The 23,443-nt window shown below is 40.9% G+C and overlaps 9 non-coding genes across 9 annotated transcripts; all 9 read right to left on the reverse strand.

Annotated features, from left to right (window-relative positions):
- Nucleotides 1-592: 592 nt before the first annotated feature.
- Nucleotides 593-665, reverse strand: TRNAK-UUU (transfer RNA lysine (anticodon UUU)). Its single transcript has one exon. It is a non-coding gene; the product is annotated as a tRNA-Lys (tRNA).
- A 1,611-nt stretch (nucleotides 666-2,276) lies between these two features.
- Nucleotides 2,277-2,349, reverse strand: TRNAK-UUU (transfer RNA lysine (anticodon UUU)). The gene has a single exon. It is a non-coding gene; the product is annotated as a tRNA-Lys (tRNA).
- A 1,609-nt stretch (nucleotides 2,350-3,958) lies between these two features.
- Nucleotides 3,959-4,031, reverse strand: TRNAK-UUU (transfer RNA lysine (anticodon UUU)). The gene has a single exon. It is a non-coding gene; the product is annotated as a tRNA-Lys (tRNA).
- Nucleotides 4,032-4,800: 769 nt separating this feature from the next.
- On the reverse strand, nucleotides 4,801-4,873 carry TRNAK-UUU (transfer RNA lysine (anticodon UUU)). The gene has a single exon. It is a non-coding gene; the product is annotated as a tRNA-Lys (tRNA).
- A 768-nt stretch (nucleotides 4,874-5,641) lies between these two features.
- Nucleotides 5,642-5,714, reverse strand: TRNAK-UUU (transfer RNA lysine (anticodon UUU)). The gene has a single exon. It is a non-coding gene; the product is annotated as a tRNA-Lys (tRNA).
- Nucleotides 5,715-10,322: 4,608 nt separating this feature from the next.
- On the reverse strand, nucleotides 10,323-10,395 carry TRNAK-UUU (transfer RNA lysine (anticodon UUU)). Its single transcript has one exon. It is a non-coding gene; the product is annotated as a tRNA-Lys (tRNA).
- A 7,133-nt stretch (nucleotides 10,396-17,528) lies between these two features.
- On the reverse strand, nucleotides 17,529-17,601 carry TRNAK-UUU (transfer RNA lysine (anticodon UUU)). The gene has a single exon. It is a non-coding gene; the product is annotated as a tRNA-Lys (tRNA).
- Nucleotides 17,602-19,212: 1,611 nt separating this feature from the next.
- TRNAK-UUU (transfer RNA lysine (anticodon UUU)) lies at nucleotides 19,213-19,285 on the reverse strand. The gene has a single exon. It is a non-coding gene; the product is annotated as a tRNA-Lys (tRNA).
- Nucleotides 19,286-20,894: 1,609 nt separating this feature from the next.
- On the reverse strand, nucleotides 20,895-20,967 carry TRNAK-UUU (transfer RNA lysine (anticodon UUU)). The gene has a single exon. It is a non-coding gene; the product is annotated as a tRNA-Lys (tRNA).
- Between the last annotated feature and the right edge of the window lie 2,476 nt (nucleotides 20,968-23,443).

The raw sequence follows: 23,443 nt of genomic DNA on the forward strand, positions 1-23,443 counted from the left end.
ACTTTAATGTTCACCCACTTACGGATTTGAATGTTTTGCCACATTCATGAGTGCAAACTTGCTCCCCAGTAAAGACGAACATGTGCTCCTCAATGCACACACTGGGCAATGCAGTCCACTCTAAATCGACGATTAATGACATGCTCGTTTTGTGCAATGGAGTTTCAGTCAATTGGAAAACATTTTGAAAAGTTATATTGCAACAGAAGCCCAGCCTTAAAAAAGTGGATTTCACTTCTAAATGATTACATGAGGAAGGAAAGGAGACTAGATGCAAAAAAGGTGCTCTGGCTTAGTTGGTTAAAGCGCCTGTCAAGTAAACAGGAGATCCTGAGTTTGAATCTCAGCAGTGCCTCTCTGCTTTTTTTTCGACCAATCTGTCTCCCCAATATTAAAACTTTGTACAAAGATTGCTATTGCATGCTATTTAGAAGCACAGTCAGGCTTAAAATGTTGGCAAAGCATCCAAGAACTCTGGACTCCACTACCTTCGAGTCATATTGCCCAAGGTTGCCATGCCATCAGAAATAGCAAATATTAGAATGAGCAATTCATATTTCCTGCTTAATTTATTGTAAAAGAAGCAAAGGTACGCCTGAACAGGGACTTGAACCCTGGACCCTCAGATTAAAAGTCTGATGCTCTACCGACTGAGCTATCCAGGCACAGGGATCACTGCCATTTGAAACTTGATTTTCACTCTACAGCACCTCCATACATGGCTACCTCACTGGTCAATAAAGGAAATGAATTACTAGTGCATTACACACATTTTGACACTGGAGACATAACTTTTTTCAGTCATTCCGTATCCAGATATAGAGATTTGCAGCATGTAGGACTTTAATGGTCATCCACCCCACGCATTTGAATGTTTTGCCACATTCATGAGTGCAAACTTGCTCCCCAGTAAAGACGAACATGTGCTCCTCAATGCACACACTGGGCAATGCAGTCCACTCTAAATCGACGATTAATGACATGCTCGTTTTGTGCAATGGAGTTTCAGTCAATTGGAAAACATTTTGAAAAGTTATATTGCAACAGAAGCCCAGCCTTAAAAAAAATGGATTTCACTTCTAAATGATTACATGAGGAAGGAAAGGAGACCAGATGCAAAAAAGGTGCTGTGGCTTAGTTGGTTAAAGCGCCTGTCTAGTAAACAGGAGATCCTGAGTTCGAATCTCAGCAGCGCCTGTCTGCTTTTTTTTCGACCAATCTGTCTCCCCAATATTAAAACTTTGTACAAAGATTGCTATTTCATGCTATTTAGAAGCACAGTCAGGCTTGAAATGTTGGCAAAGCATCCAAAAACTCTGGACTCCACTACCTTAGAGTCATATTGCCCAAGGTTGCGATGCCATCAGAAATAGCACATATTAGAATGAGCAATTCATATTTCCTGCTTAATTTTTTGTAAAAGAAGCATAGGTACGCCTGAACAGTGACTTGAACCCTGGACCCTCAGATTAAAAGTCTGATGCTCTACCGACTGAGCTATCCAGGCACAGGGATCACTGCCCATTTGAAACTTGATTTTCACTCTACAGCACCTCCATACATGGCTACCTCACTGGTCAATAAAGGAAATGAATTACTAGTGCATTACACACATTTTGACACTGGAGACATAACTTTTTTCAGTCATTCCGTATCCAGATATAGAGATTTGCAGCATCTAGGACTTTAATGTTCACCCACTTACGGATTTGAATGTTTTGCCACATTCATGAGTGCAAACTTGCTCCCCAGTAAAGACGAACATGTGCTCCTCAATGCACACACTGGGCAATGCAGTCCACTCTAAATCGACGATTAATGACATGCTCGTTTTGTGCAATGGAGTTTCAGTCAATTGGAAAACATTTTGAAAAGTTATATTGCAACAGTAGCCCAGCCTTAAAAAAAGTGGATTTCACTTCTAAATGATTACATGAGGAAGGAAAGGAGACTAGATGCAAAAAAGGTGCTGTGGCTTAATTGGTTAAAGCGCCTGTCAAGTAAACAGGAGATCCTGAGTTTGAATCTCAGCAGTGCCTCTCTGCTTTTTTTTCGACCAATCTGTCTCCCCAATATTAAAACTTTGTACAAAGATTGCTATTGCATGCTATTTAGAAGCACAGACAGGCTTAAAATGTTGGCAAAGCATCCAAGAACTCTGGACTCCACTACCTTAGAGTCATATTGCCCAAGGTTGCCATGCCATCAGAAATAGCAAATATTAGAATGAGCAATTCATATTTCCTGCTTAATTTATTGTAAAAGAAGCAAAGGTACGCCTGAACAGGGACTTGAACCCTGGACCCTCAGATTAAAAGTCTGATGCTCTACCGACTGAGCTATCCAGGCACAGGGATCCCTGCCATTTGAAACTTGATTTTCACTCTACAGCACCTCCATACATGGCTACCTCACTGGTCAATAAAGGAAATGAATTACTAGTGCATTACACACATTTTGACACTGGAGACATAACTTTTTTCAGTCATTCCGTATCCAGATATAGAGATTTGCAGCATGTAGGACTTTAATGGTCATCCACCCCACGCATTTGAATGTTTTGCCACATTCATGAGTGCAAACTTGCTCACCAGTAAAGACGTACATGTGCTCCTCAATGCACACACTGGGCAATGCAGTCCACTCTAAATCGTCGATTACTGACATGCTCGTTTTGTGCAATGGAGTTTCAGTCAATTGGAAAACATTTTGAAAAGTTATATTGCAACAGAAGCCCAGCCTTAAAAAAGTGAATATGACTTCTAAATGATTACATGAGGAAGGAAAGGAGACCAGATGCAAAAAAGGTGCTGTGGCTTAGTTGGTTAAAGCGCCTGTCTAGTAAACAGGAGATCCTGAGTTCGAATCTCAGCAGCGCCTGTCTGCTTTTTTTTCGACCAATCTGTCTCCCCAATATTAAAACTTTGTACAAAGATTGCTATTTCATGCTATTTAGAAGCACAGTCAGGCTTGAAATGTTGGCAAAGCATCCAAGAACTCTGGACTCCACTACCTCAGAGTCATATTGCCCAAGGTTGCGATGCCATCAGAAATCGCACATATTAGAATGAGCAATTCATATTTCCTGCTTAATTTTTTGTAAAAGAAGCAAAGGTACACCTGAACAGTGACTTGAACCCTGGACCCTCAGATTAAAAGTCTGATGCTCTACCGACTGAGCTATCCAGGCACAGGGATCACTGTCCATTTGAAACTTGATTTTCACTCTACAGCACCTCCATACATGGCTACCTCACTGGTCAATAAAGGAAATGAATTACTAGTGCATTACACACATTTTGACACTGGAGACATAACTTTTTTCAGTCATTCCGTATCCAGATATAGAGATTTGCAGCATCTAGGACTTTAATGTTCACCCACTTACGGATTTGAATGTTTTGCCACATTCATGAGTGCAAACTTGCTCCCCAGTAAAGACGAACATGTGCTCCTCAATGCACACACTGGGCAATGCAGTCCACTCTAAATCGATGATTAATGACATGCTCGTTTTGTGCAATGGAGTTTCAGTCAATTGGAAAACATTTTGAAAAGTTATATTGCAACAGAAGCCCAGCCTTAAAAAAGTGGATTTCACTTCTAAATGATTACATGAGAATGGAAAGGAGACCAGATGCAAAAAAGGTGCTGTGGCTTAGTTGGTTAAAGCGCCTTTCTAGTAAACAGGAGATCCTGAGTTCGAATCTCAGCAGCGCCTGTTTGCTTTTTTTTCGACCAATCTGTCTCCCCAATATTAAAACTTTGTACAAAGATTGCTATTTCATGCTATTTAGAAGCACAGTCAGGCTTGAAATGTTGGCAAAGCATCCAAGAACTCTGGACTCCACTACCTTAGAGTCATATTGCCCAAGGTTGCGATGCCATCAGAAATAGCACATATTAGAATGAGCAATTCATATTTCCTGCTTAAATTTTTGTAAAAGAAGCAAAGGTACGCCTGAACAGGGACTTGAACCCTGGACCCTCAGATTAAAAGTCTGATGCTCTACCGACTGAGCTATCCAGGCACAGGGATCATTGCTCATTTGAAACTTGATTTTCACTCTACAGCACCTCCATACATGGCTACCTCACTGGTCAATAAAGGAAATGAATTACTAGTGCATTACACACATTTTGACACTGGAGACATAACTTTTTTCAGTCATTCCGTATCCAGATATAGAGATTTGCAGCATCTAGGACTTTAATGTTCACCCACTTACGGATTTGAATGTTTTGCCACATTCATGAGTGCAAACTTGCTCCCCAGTAAAGACGAACATGTGCTCCTCAATGCACACACTGGGCAATGCAGTCCACTCTAAATCGACGATTAATGACATGCTCGTTTTGTGCAATGGAGTTTCAGTCAATTGGAAAACATTTTGAAAAGTTATATTGCAACAGTAGCCCAGCCTTAAAAAAAGTGGATTTCACTTCTAAATGATTACATGAGGAAGGAAAGGAGACTAGATGCAAAAAAGGTGCTGTGGCTTAATTGGTTAAAGCGCCTGTCTAGTAAACAGGAGATCCTGAGTTCGAATCTCAGCAGCGCCTGTCTGCTTTTTTTTCGACCAATCTGTCTCCCCAATATTAAAACTTTGTACAAAGATTGCTATTTCATGCTATTTAGAAGCACAGTCAGGCTTGAAATGTTGGCAAAGCATCCAAGAACTCTGGACTCCACTACCTTAGAGTCATATTGCCCAAGGTTGCGATGCCATCAGAAATAGCACATATTAGAATGAGCAATTCATATTTCCTGCTTAATTTTTTGTAAAAGAAGCAAAGGTACGCCTGAACAGGGACTTGAACCCTGGACCCTCAGATTAAAAGTCTGATGCTCTACCGACTGAGCTATCCAGGCACAAGGACCACTGCCCATTTGAAACTTGATTTTCACTCTACAGCACCTCCATACAAGGCTACCTCACTGGTCAATAAAGGAAATGAATTACTAGTGCATTACACACATTTTGACACTGGAGACATAACTTTTTTCAGTCATTCCGTATCCAGATATAGAGATTTGCAGCATCTAGGACTTTAATGTTCACCCACTTACGGATTTGAATGTTTTGCCACATTCATGAGTGCAAACTTGCTCCCCAGTAAAGACGAACATGTGCTCCTCAATGCACACACTGGGCAATGCAGTCCACTCTAAATCAACGATTAATGACATGCTCGTTTTGTGCAATGGAGTTTCAGTCAATTGGAAAACATTTTGAAAAGTTATATTGCAACAGAAGCCCAGCCTTAAAAAAGTGGATTTCACTTCTAAATGATTACATGAGGAAGGAAAGGAGACCAGATGTAAAAAAGGTGCTGTGGCTTAGTTGGTTAAAGCGCCTGTCTAGTAAACAGGAGATCCTGAGTTTGAATCTCAGCAGCGCCTGTCTGCTTTTTTTTCGACCAATCTGTCTCCCCAATATTAAAACTTTGTACAAAGATTGCTATTTCATGCTATTTAGAACCACAGTCAGGCTTGAAATGTTGGCAAAGCATCCAAGAACTCTGGACTCCACTACCTTAGAGTCATATTGCCCAAGGTTGCGATGCCATCAGAAATAGCACATATTAGAATGAGCAATTCATATTTCCTGCTTAATTTTTTGTAAAAGAAGCAAAGGTACGCCTGAACAGGGACTTGAACCCTGGACCCTCAGATTAAAAGTCTGATGCTCTACCGACTGAGCTATCCAGGCACAAGTATCACTGCCCATTTGAAACTTGATTTTCACTCTACAGCACCTCCATACAAGGCTACCTCACTGGTCAATAAAGGAAATGAAGTACTAGTGCATTACACACATTTTGACACTGGAGACATAACTTTTTTCAGTCATTCCGTATCCAGATATAGAGATTTGCAGCATCTAGGACTTTAATGTTCACCCACTTACGGATTTGAATGTTTTGCCACATTCATGAGTGCAAACTTGCTCCCCAGTAAAGACGAACATGTGCTCCTCAATGCACACACTGGGCAATGCAGTCCACTCTAAATCAACGATTAATGACATGCTCGTTTTGTGCAATGGAGTTTCAGTCAATTGGAAAACATTTTGAAAAGTTATATTGCAACAGAAGCCCAGCCTTAAAAAAGTGGATTTCACTTCTAAATGATTACATGAGGAAGGAAAGGAGACCAGATGTAAAAAAGGTGCTGTGGCTTAGTTGGTTAAAGCGCCTGTCTAGTAAACAGGAGATCCTGAGTTCGAATCTCAGCAGCGCCTGTCTGCTTTTTTTTCGACCAATCTGTCTCCCCAATATTAAAACTTTGTACAAAGATTGCTATTTCATGCTATTTAGAACCACAGTCAGGCTTGAAATGTTGGCAAAGCATCCAAGAACTCTGGACTCCACTACCTTAGAGTCATATTGCCCAAGGTTGCGATGCCATCAGAAATAGCACATATTAGAATGAGCAATTCATATTTCCTGCTTAATTTTTTGTAAAAGAAGCAAAGGTACCCCTGAACAGGGACTTGAACCCTGGACCCTCAGATTAAAAGTCTGATGCTCTACCAACTGAGCTATCCAGGCACAGGGATCACTGCTCATTTGAAACTTGATTTTCACTCTACAGCACCTCCATACATGGCTACCTCACTGGTCAATAAAGGAAATGAATTACTAGTGCATTACACACATTTTGACACTGGAGACATAACTTTTTTCAGTCATTCCGTATCCAGATATAGAGATTTGCAGCATCTAGGACTTTAATGTTCACCCACTTACGGATTTGAATGTTTTGCCACATTCATGAGTGCAAACTTGCTCCCCAGTAAAGACGAACATGTGCTCCTCAATGCACACACTGGGCAATGCAGTCCACTCTAAATCGACGATTAATGACATGCTCGTTTTGTGCAATGGAGTTTCAGTCAATTGGAAAACATTTTGAAAAGTTATATTGCAACAGAAGCCCAGCCTTAAAAAAGTGTATTTCACTTCTAAATGATTACATGAGGAAGGAAAGGAGACCAGATGCAAAAAAGGTGCTGTGGCTTAGTTGGTTAAAGCGCCTGTCTAGTAAACAGGAGATCCTGAGTTCGAATCTCAGCAGCGCCTGTCTGCTTTTTTTTCGACCAATCTGTCTCCCCAATATTAAAACTTTGAACAAAGATTGCTATTTCATGCTATTTAGAAGCACAGTCAGGCTTGAAATGTTGGCAAAGCATCCAAGAACTCTGGACTCCACCACCTTAGAGTCATATTGCCCAAGGTTGCGATGCCATCAGAAATAGCACATATTAGAATGAGCAATTCATATTTCCTGCTTAATTTTTTGTAAAAGAAGCGAAGGTACGCCTGAGCAGGGACTTGAACCCTGGACCCTCAGATTAAAAGTTTGATGCTCTACCGACTGAGCTATCCAGGCACAGGGATCACTGCCATTTGAAACTTGATTTTCACTCTACAGCACCTCCATACATGGCTACCTCACTGGTCAATAAAGGAAATGAATTACTAGTGCATTACACACATTTTGACACTGGAGACATAACTTTTTTCAGTCATTCCGTATCCAGATATAGAGATTTGCAGCATCTAGGACTTTAATGTTCACCCACTTACGGATTTGAATGTTTTGCCACATTCATGAGTGCAAACTTGCTCCCCAGTAAAGACGAACATGTGCTCCTCAATGCACACACTGGGCAATGCCGTCCACTCTAAATCGACGATTAATGACATGCTCGTTTTGTGCAATGGAGTTTCAGTCAATTGGAAAACATTTTGAAAAGTTATATTGCAACAGAAGCCCAGCCTTAAAAAAAGTGGATTTCACTTCTAAATGATTACATGAGGAAGGAAAGGAGACCAGATGCAAAAAAGGTGCTGTGGCTTAGTTGGTTAAAGCGCCTGTCTAGTAAAAAGGAGATCCTGAGTTCGAATCTCAGCAGCGCCTGTCTGCTTTTTTTTCGACCAATCTGTCTCCCCAATATTAAAACTTTGTACAAAGATTGCTATTTCATGCTATTTAGAAGCACAGTCAGGCTTGAAATGTTGGCAAAGCACCCAAGAACTCTGGTCTCCACTACCTTAGAGTCATATTGCCCAAGGTTGAGATGCCATCAGAAATAACACATATTCGAATGAGCAATTCATATTTCCTGCTTAATTTTTTGTAAAAGAAGCAAAGGTACGCTTGAACAGGGACTTGAACCCTGGACCCACAGGATCACTGCCCATTTGAAACTTGATTTTCACTCTACAGCACTTCCATACATGGCTACCTCACTGGTCAATAAAGGAAATGAATTACTAGTGCATTACACACATTTTGACACTGGAGACATGACTTTTTTCAGTCATTCCGTATCCAGATATAGAGATTTGCAGCATCTAGGACTTTAATGGTCATCCACCCCACGGATTTGAATGTTTTGCCACATTCATGAGTGCAAACTTGCTCCCCAGTAAAGACGTACATGTGCTCCTCAATGCACACACTGGGCAATGCAGTCCACTCTAAATCGTCGATTACTGACATGCTCGTTTTGTGCAATGGAGTTTCAGTCAATTGGAAAACATTTTGAAAAGTTATATTGCAACAGAAGCCCAGCCTTAAAAAAGTGGATTTCACTTCTAAATGATTACATGAGGAAGGAAAGGAGACCAGATGCAACAGGGACTTGAACCCTGGACCATCAGATTAAAAGTCTGATGCTCTACCGACTGAGCTATCCAGGCACAGGGATCACTGCCCATTTGAAACTTGATTTTCACTCTACAGCACCTCCATACATGGCTACCTCACTGGTCAATAAAGGAAATGAATTACTAGTGCATTACACACATTTTGACACTGGAGACATAACTTTTTTCAGTCATTCCGTATCCAGATGTAGAGATTTGCAGCATCTAGGACTTTAATGGTCACCCACTTACGGATTTGAATGTTTTGCCACATTCATGAGTGCAAACTTGCTCCCCAGTAAAGACGTACATGTGCACCTCAATGCACACACTGGGCAATGCAGTCCGCTCTAAATCGACGATTAATGACATGCTCGTTTTGTGCAATGGAGTTTCAGTCAATTGGAAAACATTTTGAAAAGTTATATTTCAACAGAAGCCCAGCCTTAAAAAAAATGGATTTCACTTCTAAATGATTACATGAGGAAGGAAAGGAGACCAGATGCAAAAAAGGTGCTGTGGCTTAGTTGGTTAAAGCGCCTGTCTAGTAAACAGGAGATCCTGAGTTCGAATCTCAGCAGCGCCTGTCTGCTTTTTTTTCGACCAATCTGTCTCCCCAATATTAAAACTTTGTACAAAGATTGCTATTTCATGCTATTTAGAAGCACAGTCAGGCTTGAAATGTTGGCAAAGCATCCAAGAACTCTGGACTCCACTACCTTAGAGTCATATTGCCCAAGGTTGGGATGCCATCAGAAATAGCACATATTAGAATGAGCAATTCATATTTCCTGCTTAATTTTTTGTAAAAGAAGCAAAGGTACGCCTGAACAGTGACTTGAACCCTGGACCCTCAGATTAAAAGTCTGATGCTCTACCGACTGAGCTATCCATGCACAGGGATCACTGCCCATTTGAAACTTGATTTTCACTCTACAGCACCTCCATACATGGCTACCTCACTGGTCAATAAAGGAAATGAATTACTAGTGCATTACACACATTTTGACACTGGAGACATAACTTTTTTCAGTCATTCCGTATCCAGATATAGAGATTTGCAGCATCTAGGACTTTAATGTTCACCCACTTACGGATTTGAATGTTTTGCCACATTCATGAGTGCAAACTTGCTCCCCAGTAAAGACGAACATGTGCTCCTCAATGCACACACTGGGCAATGCAGTCCACTCTAAATCGACGATTAATGACATGCTCGTTTTGTGCAATGGAGTTTCAGTCAATTGGAAAACATTTTGAAAAGTTATATTGCAACAGAAGCCCAGCCTTAAAAAAGTGGATTTCACTTCTAAATGATTACATGAGGAAGGAAAGGAGACCAGATGCAAAAAAGGTGCTGTGGCTTAGTTGGTTAAAGCGCCTGTCTAGTAAACAGGAGATCCTGAGTTCGAATCTCAGCAGCGCCTGTCTGCTTTTTTTTCGACCAATCTGTCTCCCCAATATTAAAACTTTGTACAAAGATTGCTATTTCATGCTATTTAGAAGCACAGTCAGGCTTGAAATGTTGGCAAAGCATCCAAGAACTCTGGACTCCACTACCTTAGAGTCATATTGCCCAAGGTTGCGATGCCATCAGAAATAGCACATATTAGAATGAGCAATTCATATTTCCTGCTTAATTTTTTGTAAAAGAAGCAAAGGTACGCCTGAACAGGGACTTGAACCCTGGACCCTCAGATTAAAAGTCTGATGCTCTACCGACTGAGCTATCCAGGCACAAGTATCACTGCCCATTTGAAACTTGATTTTCACTCTACAGCACCTCCATACAAGGCTACCTCACTGGTCAATAAAGGAAATGAATTACTAGTGCATTACACACATTTTGACACTGGAGACATAACTTTTTTCAGTCATTCCGTATCCAGATATAGAGATTTGCAGCATCTAGGACTTTAATGTTCACCCACTTACGGATTTGAATGTTTTGCCACATTCATGAGTGCAAACTTGCTCCCCAGTAAAGACAAACATGTGCTCCTCAATGCACACACTGGGCAATGCAGTCCACTCTAAATCAACGATTAATGACATGCTCGTTTTGTGCAATGGAGTTTCAGTCAATTGGAAAACATTTTGAAAAGTTATATTGCAACAGAAGCCCAGCCTTAAAAAAGTGGATTTCACTTCTAAATGATTACATGAGGAAGGAAAGGAGACCAGATGTAAAAAAGGTGCTGTGGCTTAGTTGGTTAAAGCGCCTGTCTAGTAAACAGGAGATCCTGAGTTCGAATCTCAGCAGCGCCTGTCTGCTTTTTTTTCGACCAATCTGTCTCCCCAATATTAAAACTTTGTACAAAGATTGCTATTTCATGCTATTTAGAACCACAGTCAGGCTTGAAATGTTGGCAAAGCATCCAAGAACTCTGGACTCCACTACCTTAGAGTCATATTGCCCAAGGTTGCGATGCCATCAGAAATAGCACATATTAGAATGAGCAATTCATATTTCCTGCTTAATTTTTTGTAAAAGAAGCAAAGGTACCCCTGAACAGGGACTTGAACCCTGGACCCTCAGATTAAAAGTCTGATGCTCTACCAACTGAGCTATCCAGGCACAGGGATCACTGCTCATTTGAAACTTGATTTTCACTCTACAGCACCTCCATACATGGCTACCTCACTGGTCAATAAAGGAAATGAATTACTAGTGCATTACACACATTTTGACACTGGAGACATAACTTTTTTCAGTCATTCCGTATCCAGATATAGAGATTTGCAGCATCTAGGACTTTAATGTTCACCCACTTACGGATTTGAATGTTTTGCCACATTCATGAGTGCAAACTTGCTCCCCAGTAAAGACGAACATGTGCTCCTCAATGCACACACTGGGCAATGCAGTCCACTCTAAATCGACGATTAATGACATGCTCGTTTTGTGCAATGGAGTTTCAGTCAATTGGAAAACATTTTGAAAAGTTATATTGCAACAGAAGCCCAGCCTTAAAAAAGTGTATTTCACTTCTAAATGATTACATGAGGAAGGAAAGGAGACCAGATGCAAAAAAGGTGCTGTGGCTTAGTTGGTTAAAGCGCCTGTCTAGTAAACAGGAGATCCTGAGTTCGAATCTCAGCAGCGCCTGTCTGCTTTTTTTTCGACCAATCTGTCTCCCCAATATTAAAACTTTGAACAAAGATTGCTATTTCATGCTATTTAGAAGCACAGTCAGGCTTGAAATGTTGGCAAAGCATCCAAGAACTCTGGACTCCACCACCTTAGAGTCATATTGCCCAAGGTTGCGATGCCATCAGAAATAGCACATATTAGAATGAGCAATTCATATTTCCTGCTTAATTTTTTGTAAAAGAAGCGAAGGTACGCCTGAGCAGGGACTTGAACCCTGAACCCTCAGATTAAAAGTTTGATGCTCTACCGACTGAGCTATCCAGGCACAGGGATCACTGCCATTTGAAACTTGATTTTCACTCTACAGCACCTCCATACACGGCTACCTCACTGGTCAATAAAGGAAATGAATTACTAGTGCATTACACACATTTTGACACTGGAGACATAACTTTTTTCAGTCATTCCGTATCCAGATATAGAGATTTGCAGCATCTAGGACTTTAATGTTCACCCACTTACGGATTTGAATGTTTTGCCACATTCATGAGTGCAAACTTGCTCCCCAGTAAAGACGAACATGTGCTCCTCAATGCACACACTGGGCAATGCCGTCCACTCTAAATCGACGATTAATGACATGCTCGTTTTGTGCAATGGAGTTTCAGTCAATTGGAAAACATTTTGAAAAGTTATATTGCAACAGAAGCCCAGCCTTAAAAAAAGTGGATTTCACTTCTAAATGATTACATGAGGAAGGAAAGGAGACCAGATGCAAAAAAGGTGCTGTGGCTTAGTTGGTTAAAGCGCCTGTCTAGTAAAAAGGAGATCCTGAGTTCGAATCTCAGCAGCGCCTGTCTGCTTTTTTTTCGACCAATCTGTCTCCCCAATATTAAAACTATGTACAAAGATTGCTATTTCATGCTATTTAGAAGCACAGTCAGGCTTGAAATGTTGGCAAAGCACCCAAGAACTCTGGTCTCCTCTACCTTAGAGTCATATTGCCCAAGGTTGAGATGCCATCAGAAATAACACATATTCGAATGAGCAATTCATATTTCCTGCTTAATTTTTTGTAAAAGAAGCAAAGGTACGCTTGAACAGGGACTTGAACCCTGGACCCACAGGATCACTGCCCATTTGAAACTTGATTTTCACTCTACAGCACTTCCATACATGGCTACCTCACTGGTCAATAAAGGAAATGAATTACTAGTGCATTACACACATTTTGACACTGGAGACATGACTTTTTTCAGTCATTCCGTATCCAGATATAGAGATTTGCAGCATCTAGGACTTTAATGGTCATCCACCCCACGGATTTGAATGTTTTGCCACATTCATGAGTGCAAACTTGCTCCCCAGTAAAGACGTACATGTGCTCCTCAATGCACACACTGGGCAATGCAGTCCACTCTAAATCGTCGATTACTGACATGCTCGTTTTGTGCAATGGAGTTTCAGTCAATTGGAAAACATTTTGAAAAGTTATATTGCAACAGAAGCCCAGCCTTAAAAAAAGTGGATTTCACTTCTAAATGATTACATGAGGAAGGAAAGGAGACCAGATGCAACAGGGACTTGAACCCTGGACCATCAGATTAAAAGTCTGATGCTCTACCGACTGAGCTATCCAGGCACAGGGATCACTGCCCATTTGAAACTTGATTTTCACTCTACAGCACCTCCATACATGGCTACCTCACTGGTCAATAAAGGAAATGAATTACTAGTGCATTACACACATTTTGACACTGGAGACATAACTTTTTTCAGTCATTCCGTATCCAGATGTAGAGATTTGCAGCATCTAGGACTTTAATGGTCACCCACTTACGGATTTGAATGTTTTGCCACATTCATGAGTGCAAACTTGCTCCCCAGTAAAGACGTACATGTGCACCTCAATGCACACACTGGGCAATGCAGTCCGCTCTAAATCGACGATTAATGACATGCTCGTTTTGTGCAATGGAGTTTCAGTCAATTGGAAAACATTTTGAAAAGTTATATTTCAACAGAAGCCCAGCCTTAAAAAAAATGGATTTCACTTCTAAATGATTACATGAGGAAGGAAAGGAGACCAGATGCAAAAAAGGTGCTGTGGCTTAGTTGGTTAAAGCGCCTGTCTAGTAAACAGGAGATCCTGAGTTCGAATCTCAGCAGCGCCTGTCTGCTTTTTTTTCGACCAATCTGTCTCCCCAATATTAAAACTTTGTACAAAGATTGCTATTTCATGCTATTTAGAAGCACAGTCAGGCTTGAAATGTTGGCAAAGCATCCAAGAACTCTGGACTCCACTACCTTAGAGTCATATTGCCCAAGGTTGGGATGCCATCAGAAATAGCACATATTAGAATGAGCAATTCATATTTCCTGCTTAATTTTTTGTAAAAGAAGCAAAGGTACGCCTGAACAGTGACTTGAACCCTGGACCCTCAGATTAAAAGTCTGATGCTCTACCGACTGAGCTATCCAGGCACAGGGATCACTGCCCATTTGAAACTTGATTTTCACTCTACAGCACCTCCATACATGGCTACCTCACTGGTCAATAAAGGAAATGAATTACTAGTGCATTACACACATTTTGACACTGGAGACATAACTTTTTTCAGTCATTCCGTATCCAGATATAGATATTTGCAGCATCTAGGACTTTAATGTTCACCCACTTACGGATTTGAATGTTTTGCCACATTCATGAGTGCAAACTTGCTCCCCAGTAAAGACGAACATGTGCTCCTCAATGCACACACTGGGCAATGCAGTCCACTCTAAATCGACGATTAATGACATGCTCGTTTTGTGCAATGGAGTTTCAGTCAATTGGAAAACATTTTGAAAAGTTATATTGCAACAGAAGCCCAGCCTTAAAAAAGTGGATTTCACTTCTAAATGATTACATGAGAATGGAAAGGAGACCAGATGCAAAAAAGGTGCTGTGGCTTAGTTGGTTAAAGCGCCTGTCTAGTAAACAGGAGATCCTGAGTTCGAATCTCAGCAGCGCCTGTCTGCTTTTTTTTCGACCAATCTGTCTCCCCAATATTAAAACTTTGTACAAAGATTGCTATTTCATGCTATTTAGAAGCACAGTCAGGCTTGAAATGTTGGCAAAGCATCCAAGAACTCTGGACTCCACTACCTTAGAGTCATATTGCCCAAGGTTGCGATGCCATCAGAAATAGCACATATTAGAATGAGCAATTCATATTTCCTGCTTAAATTTTTGTAAAAGAAGCAACGGTACGCCTGAACAGGGACTTGACCCCTGGACCCTCAGATTAAAAGTCTGATGCTCTACCGACTGAGCTATCCAGGCACAGGGATCACTGCTCATTTGAAACTTGATTTTCACTCTACAGCACCTCCATACATGGCTACCTCACTGGTCAATAAAGGAAATGAATTACTAGTGCATTACACACATTTTGACACTGGAGACATAACTTTTTTCAGTCATTCCGTATCCAGATATAGAGATTTGCAGCATCTAGGACTTTAATGTTCACCCACTTACGGATTTGAATGTTTTGCCACATTCATGAGTGCAAACTTGCTCCCCAGTAAAGACGAACATGTGCTCCTCAATGCACACACTGGGCAATGCAGTCCACTCTAAATCGACGATTAATGACATGCTCGTTTTGTGCAATGGAGTTTCAGTCAATTGGAAAACATTTTGAAAAGTTATATTGCAACAGAAGCCCAGCCTTAAAAAAGTGGATTTCACTTCTAAATGATTACATGAGGAAGGAAAGGCGACCAGATGCAAAAAAGGTGCTATGGCTTAGTTGGTTAAAGCGCCTGTCTAGTAAACAGGAGATCCTGAGTTCGAATCTCAGCAGCGCCTGTCTGCTTTTTTTTCGACCAATCTGTCTCCCCAATATTAAAACTTTGAACAAAGATTGCTGTTTCATGCTATTTAGAAGCACAGTCAGGCTTGAAATGTTGGCAAAGCATCCAAGAACTCTGGACTCCACTACCTTAGAGTCATATTGCCCAAGGTTGCGATGCCATCAGAAATAGCACATATTAGAATGAGCAATTCATATTTCCTGCTTAATTTTTTGTAAAAGAAGCGAAGGTATGCCTGCGCAGGGACTTGAACCCTGGACCCTCAGATTAAAAGTCTGATGCTCTACCGACTGAGCTATCCAGGCACAGGGATCACTGCCCATTTGAAACTTGATTTTCACTCTACAGCACCTCCATACATGGCTACCTCACTGGTCAATAAAGGAAATGAATTACTAGTGCATTACACACATTTTGACACTGGAGACATAACTTTTTTCAGTCATTCCGTATCCAGATATAGAGATTTGCAGCATCTAGGACTTTAATGTTCACCCACTTACGGATTTGAATGTTTTGCCACATTCATGAGTGCAAACTTGCTCCCCAGTAAAGACGAACATGTGCTCCTCAATGCACACACTGGGCAATGCAGTCCACTCTAAATCGACGATTAATGACATGCTCGTTTTGTGCAATGGAGTTTCAGTCAATTGGAAAACATTTTGAAAAGTTATATTGCAACAGAAGCCCAGCCTTAAAAAAAATGGATTTCACTTCTAAATGATTACATGAGGAAGGAAAGGAGACCAGATGCAAAAAAGGTGCTGTGGCTTAGTTGGTTAAAGCGCCTGTCTAGTAAACAGGAGATCCTGAGTTCGAATCTCAGCAGCGCCTGTCTGCTTTTTTTTCGACCAATCTGTCTCCCCAATATTAAAACTTTGTACAAAGATTGCTATTTCATGCTATTTAGAAGCACAGTCAGGCTTGAAATGTTGGCAAAGCATCCAAAAACTCTGGACTCCACTACCTTAGAGTCATATTGCCCAAGGTTGCGATGCCATCAGAAATAGCACATATTAGAATGAGCAATTCATATTTCCTGCTTAATTTTTTGTAAAAGAAGCATAGGTACGCCTGAACAGTGACTTGAACCCTGGACCCTCAGATTAAAAGTCTGATGCTCTACCGACTGAGCTATCCAGGCACAGGGATCACTGTCCATTTGAAACTTGATTTTCACTCTACAGCACCTCCATACATGGCTACCTCACTGGTCAATAAAGGAAATGAATTACTAGTGCATTACACACATTTTGACACTGGAGACATAACTTTTTTCAGTCATTCCGTATCCAGATATAGAGATTTGCAGCATCTAGGACTTTAATGTTCACCCACTTACGGATTTGAATGTTTTGCCACATTCATGAGTGCAAACTTGCTCCCCAGTAAAGACGAACATGTGCTCCTCAATGCACACACTGGGCAATGCAGTCCACTCTAAATCGACGATTAATGACATGCTCGTTTTGTGCAATGGAGTTTCAGTCAATTGGAAAACATTTTGAAAAGTTATATTGCAACAGAAGCCCAGCCTTAAAAAAGTGGATTTCACTTCTAAATGATTACATGAGGAAGGAAAGGAGACTAGATGCAAAAAAGGTGCTCTGGCTTAGTTGGTTAAAGCGCCTGTCAAGTAAACAGGAGATCCTGAGTTTGAATCTCAGCAGTGCCTCTCTGCTTTTTTTTCGACCAATCTGTCTCCCCAATATTAAAACTTTGTACAAAGATTGCTATTGCATGCTATTTAGAAGCACAGTCAGGCTTAAAATGTTGGCAAAGCATCCAAGAACTCTGGACTCCACTACCTTCGAGTCATATTGCCCAAGGTTGCCATGCCATCAGAAATAGCAAATATTAGAATGAGCAATTCATATTTCCTGCTTAATTTATTGTAAAAGAAGCAAAGGTACGCCTGAACAGGGACTTGAACCCTGGACCCTCAGATTAAAAGTCTGATGCTCTACCGACTGAGCTATCCAGGCACAGGGATCACTGCCATTTGAAACTTGATTTTCACTCTACAGCACCTCCATACATGGCTACCTCACTGGTCAATAAAGGAAATGAATTACTAGTGCATTACACACATTTTGACACTGGAGACATAACTTTTTTCAGTCATTCCGTATCCAGATATAGAGATTTGCAGCATGTAGGACTTTAATGGTCATCCACCCCACGCATTTGAATGTTTTGCCACATTCATGAGTGCAAACTTGCTCCCCAGTAAAGACGAACATGTGCTCCTCAATGCACACACTGGGCAATGCAGTCCACTCTAAATCGACGATTAATGACATGCTCGTTTTGTGCAATGGAGTTTCAGTCAATTGGAAAACATTTTGAAAAGTTATATTGCAACAGAAGCCCAGCCTTAAAAAAAATGGATTTCACTTCTAAATGATTACATGAGGAAGGAAAGGAGACCAGATGCAAAAAAGGTGCTGTGGCTTAGTTGGTTAAAGCGCCTGTCTAGTAAACAGGAGATCCTGAGTTCGAATCTCAGCAGCGCCTGTCTGCTTTTTTTTCGACCAATCTGTCTCCCCAATATTAAAACTTTGTACAAAGATTGCTATTTCATGCTATTTAGAAGCACAGTCAGGCTTGAAATGTTGGCAAAGCATCCAAAAACTCTGGACTCCACTACCTTAGAGTCATATTGCCCAAGGTTGCGATGCCATCAGAAATAGCACATATTAGAATGAGCAATTCATATTTCCTGCTTAATTTTTTGTAAAAGAAGCATAGGTACGCCTGAACAGTGACTTGAACCCTGGACCCTCAGATTAAAAGTCTGATGCTCTACCGACTGAGCTATCCAGGCACAGGGATCACTGCCCATTTGAAACTTGATTTTCACTCTACAGCACCTCCATACATGGCTACCTCACTGGTCAATAAAGGAAATGAATTACTAGTGCATTACACACATTTTGACACTGGAGACATAACTTTTTTCAGTCATTCCGTATCCAGATATAGAGATTTGCAGCATCTAGGACTTTAATGTTCACCCACTTACGGATTTGAATGTTTTGCCACATTCATGAGTGCAAACTTGCTCCCCAGTAAAGACGAACATGTGCTCCTCAATGCACACACTGGGCAATGCAGTCCACTCTAAATCGACGATTAATGACATGCTCGTTTTGTGCAATGGAGTTTCAGTCAATTGGAAAACATTTTGAAAAGTTATATTGCAACAGTAGCCCAGCCTTAAAAAAAGTGGATTTCACTTCTAAATGATTACATGAGGAAGGAAAGGAGACTAGATGCAAAAAAGGTGCTGTGGCTTAATTGGTTAAAGCGCCTGTCAAGTAAACAGGAGATCCTGAGTTTGAATCTCAGCAGTGCCTCTCTGCTTTTTTTTCGACCAATCTGTCTCCCCAATATTAAAACTTTGTACAAAGATTGCTATTGCATGCTATTTAGAAGCACAGACAGGCTTAAAATGTTGGCAAAGCATCCAAGAACTCTGGACTCCACTACCTTAGAGTCATATTGCCCAAGGTTGCCATGCCATCAGAAATAGCAAATATTAGAATGAGCAATTCATATTTCCTGCTTAATTTATTGTAAAAGAAGCAAAGGTACGCCTGAACAGGGACTTGAACCCTGGACCCTCAGATTAAAAGTCTGATGCTCTACCGACTGAGCTATCCAGGCACAGGGATCCCTGCCATTTGAAACTTGATTTTCACTCTACAGCACCTCCATACATGGCTACCTCACTGGTCAATAAAGGAAATGAATTACTAGTGCATTACACACATTTTGACACTGGAGACATAACTTTTTTCAGTCATTCCGTATCCAGATATAGAGATTTGCAGCATGTAGGACTTTAATGGTCATCCACCCCACGCATTTGAATGTTTTGCCACATTCATGAGTGCAAACTTGCTCACCAGTAAAGACGTACATGTGCTCCTCAATGCACACACTGGGCAATGCAGTCCACTCTAAATCGTCGATTACTGACATGCTCGTTTTGTGCAATGGAGTTTCAGTCAATTGGAAAACATTTTGAAAAGTTATATTGCAACAGAAGCCCAGCCTTAAAAAAGTGAATATGACTTCTAAATGATTACATGAGGAAGGAAAGGAGACCAGATGCAAAAAAGGTGCTGTGGCTTAGTTGGTTAAAGCGCCTGTCTAGTAAACAGGAGATCCTGAGTTCGAATCTCAGCAGCGCCTGTCTGCTTTTTTTTCGACCAATCTGTCTCCCCAATATTAAAACTTTGTACAAAGATTGCTATTTCATGCTATTTAGAAGCACAGTCAGGCTTGAAATGTTGGCAAAGCATCCAAGAACTCTGGACTCCACTACCTTAGAGTCATATTGCCCAAGGTTGCGATGCCATCAGAAATCGCACATATTAGAATGAGCAATTCATATTTCCTGCTTAATTTTTTGTAAAAGAAGCAAAGGTACACCTGAACAGTGACTTGAACCCTGGACCCTCAGATTAAAAGTCTGATGCTCTACCGACTGAGCTATCCAGGCACAGGGATCACTGTCCATTTGAAACTTGATTTTCACTCTACAGCACCTCCATACATGGCTACCTCACTGGTCAATAAAGGAAATGAATTACTAGTGCATTACACACATTTTGACACTGGAGACATAACTTTTTTCAGTCATTCCGTATCCAGATATAGAGATTTGCAGCATCTAGGACTTTAATGTTCACCCACTTACGGATTTGAATGTTTTGCCACATTCATGAGTGCAAACTTGCTCCCCAGTAAAGACGAACATGTGCTCCTCAATGCACACACTGGGCAATGCAGTCCACTCTAAATCGATGATTAATGACATGCTCGTTTTGTGCAATGGAGTTTCAGTCAATTGGAAAACATTTTGAAAAGTTATATTGCAACAGAAGCCCAGCCTTAAAAAAGTGGATTTCACTTCTAAATGATTACATGAGAATGGAAAGGAGACCAGATGCAAAAAAGGTGCTGTGGCTTAGTTGGTTAAAGCGTCTTTCTAGTAAACAGGAGATCCTGAGTTCGAATCTCAGCAGCGCCTGTTTGCTTTTTTTTCGACCAATCTGTCTCCCCAATATTAAAACTTTGTACAAAGATTGCTATTTCATGCTATTTAGAAGCACAGTCAGGCTTGAAATGTTGGCAAAGCATCCAAGAACTCTGGACTCCACTACCTTAGAGTCATATTGCCCAAGGTTGCGATGCCATCAGAAATAGCACATATTAGAATGAGCAATTCATATTTCCTGCTTAAATTTTTGTAAAAGAAGCAAAGGTACGCCTGAACAGGGACTTGAACCCTGGACCCTCAGATTAAAAGTCTGATGCTCTACCGACTGAGCTATCCAGGCACAGGGATCACTGCTCATTTGAAACTTGATTTTCACTCTACAGCACCTCCATACATGGCTACCTCACTGGTCAATAAAGGAAATGAATTACTAGTGCATTACACACATTTTGACACTGGAGACATAACTTTTTTCAGTCATTCCGTATCCAGATATAGAGATTTGCAGCATCTAGGACTTTAATGTTCACCCACTTACGGATTTGAATGTTTTGCCACATTCATGAGTGCAAACTTGCTCCCCAGTAAAGACGAACATGTGCTCCTCAATGCACACACTGGGCAATGCAGTCCACTCTAAATCGACGATTAATGACATGCTCGTTTTGTGCAATGGAGTTTCAGTCAATTGGAAAACATTTTGAAAAGTTATATTGCAACAGAAGCCCAGCCTTAAAAAAGTGGATTTCACTTCTAAATGATTACATGAGGAAGGAAAGGAGACCAGATGCAAAAAAGGTGCTGTGGCTTAGTTGGTTAAAGCGCCTGTCTAGTAAACAGGAGATCCTGAGTTCGAATCTCAGCAGCGCCTGTCTGCTTTTTTTTCGACCAATCTGTCTCCCCAATATTAAAACTTTGTACAAAGATTGCTATTTCATGCTATTTAGAAGCACAGTCAGGCTTGAAATGTTGGCAAAGCATCCAAGAACTCTGGACTCCACTACCTTAGAGTCATATTGCCCAAGGTTGCGATGCCATCAGAAATCGCACATATTAGAATGAGCAATTCATATTTCCTGCTTAATTTTTTGTAAAAGAAGCAAAGGTACACCTGAACAGTGACTTGAACCCTGGACCCTCAGATTAAAAGTCTGATGCTCTACCGACTGAGCTATCCAGGCACAAGAATCACTGTCCATTTGAAACTTGATTTTCACTCTACAGCACCTCCATACATGGCTACCTCACTGGTCAATAAAGGAAATGAATTACTAGTGCATTACACACATTTTGACACTGGAGACATAACTTTTTTCAGTCATTCCGTATCCAGATATAGAGATTTGCAGCATCTAGGACTTTAATGTTCACCCACTTACGGATTTGAATGTTTTGCCACATTCATGAGTGCAAACTTGCTCCCCAGTAAAGACGAACATGTGCTCCTCAATGCACACACTGGGCAATGCAGTCCACTCTAAATCGACGATTAATGACATGCTCGTTTTGTGCAATGGAGTTTCAGTCAATTGGAAAACATTTTGAAAAGTTATATTGCAACAGTAGCCCAGCCTTAAAAAAAGTGGATTTCACTTCTAAATGATTACATGAGGAAGGAAAGGAGACTAGATGCAAAAAAGGTGCTGTGGCTTAATTGGTTAAAGCGCCTGTCTAGTAAACAGGAGATCCTGAGTTCGAATCTCAGCAGCGCCTGTCTGCTTTTTTTTCGACCAATCTGTCTCCCCAATATTAAAACTTTGTACAAAGATTGCTATTTCATGCTATTTAGAAGCACAGTCAGGCTTGAAATGTTGGCAAAGCATCCAAGAACTCTGGACTCCACTACCTTAGAGTCATATTGCCCAAGGTTGCGATGCCATCAGAAATAGCACATATTAGAATGAGCAATTCATATTTCCTACTTAATTTTTTGTAAAAGAAGCATAGGTACGCCTGAACAGTGACTTGAACCCTGGACCCTCAGATTAAAAGTCTGATGCTCTACCGACTGAGCTATCCAGGCACAAGGACCACTGCCCATTTGAAACTTGATTTTCACTCTACAGCACCTCCATACAAGGCTACCTCACTGGTCAATAAAGGAAATGAATTACTAGTGCATTACACACATTTTGACACTGGAGACATAACTTTTTTCAGTCATTCCGTATCCAGATATAGAGATTTGCAGCATCTAGGACTTTAATGTTCACCCACTTACGGATTTGAATGTTTTGCCACATTCATGAGTGCAAACTTGCTCCCCAGTAAAGACGAACATGTGCTCCTCAATGCACACACTGGGCAATGCAGTCCACTCTAAATCAACGATTAATGACATGCTCGTTTTGTGCAATGGAGTTTCAGTCAATTGGAAAACATTTTGAAAAGTTATATTGCAACAGAAGCCCAGCCTTAAAAAAGTGGATTTCACTTCTAAATGATTACATGAGGAAGGAAAGGAGACAAGATGTAAAAAAGGTGCTGTGGCTTAGTTGGTTAAAGCGCCTGTCTAGTAAACAGGAGATCCTGAGTTCGAATCTCAGCAGCGCCTGTCTGCTTTTTTTTCGACCAATCTGTCTCCCCAATATTAAAACTTTGTACAAAGATTGCTATTTCATGCTATTTAGAACCACAGTCAGGCTTGAAATGTTGGCAAAGCATCCAAGAACTCTGGACTCCACTACCTTAGAGTCATATTGCCCAAGGTTGCGATGCCATCAGAAATAGCACATATTAGAATGAGCAATTCATATTTCCTGCTTAATTTTTTGTAAAAGAAGCAAAGGTACGCTTGAACAGGGACTTGAACCCTG

This window comes from Ambystoma mexicanum, unplaced genomic scaffold (assembly GCF_040938575.1).
Source record: "Ambystoma mexicanum isolate Mex_15411 unplaced genomic scaffold, UKY_AmexF1_1 Mex_scaf1, whole genome shotgun sequence".
NCBI classification, from domain to species: Eukaryota; Metazoa; Chordata; class Amphibia; order Caudata; family Ambystomatidae; genus Ambystoma; species Ambystoma mexicanum.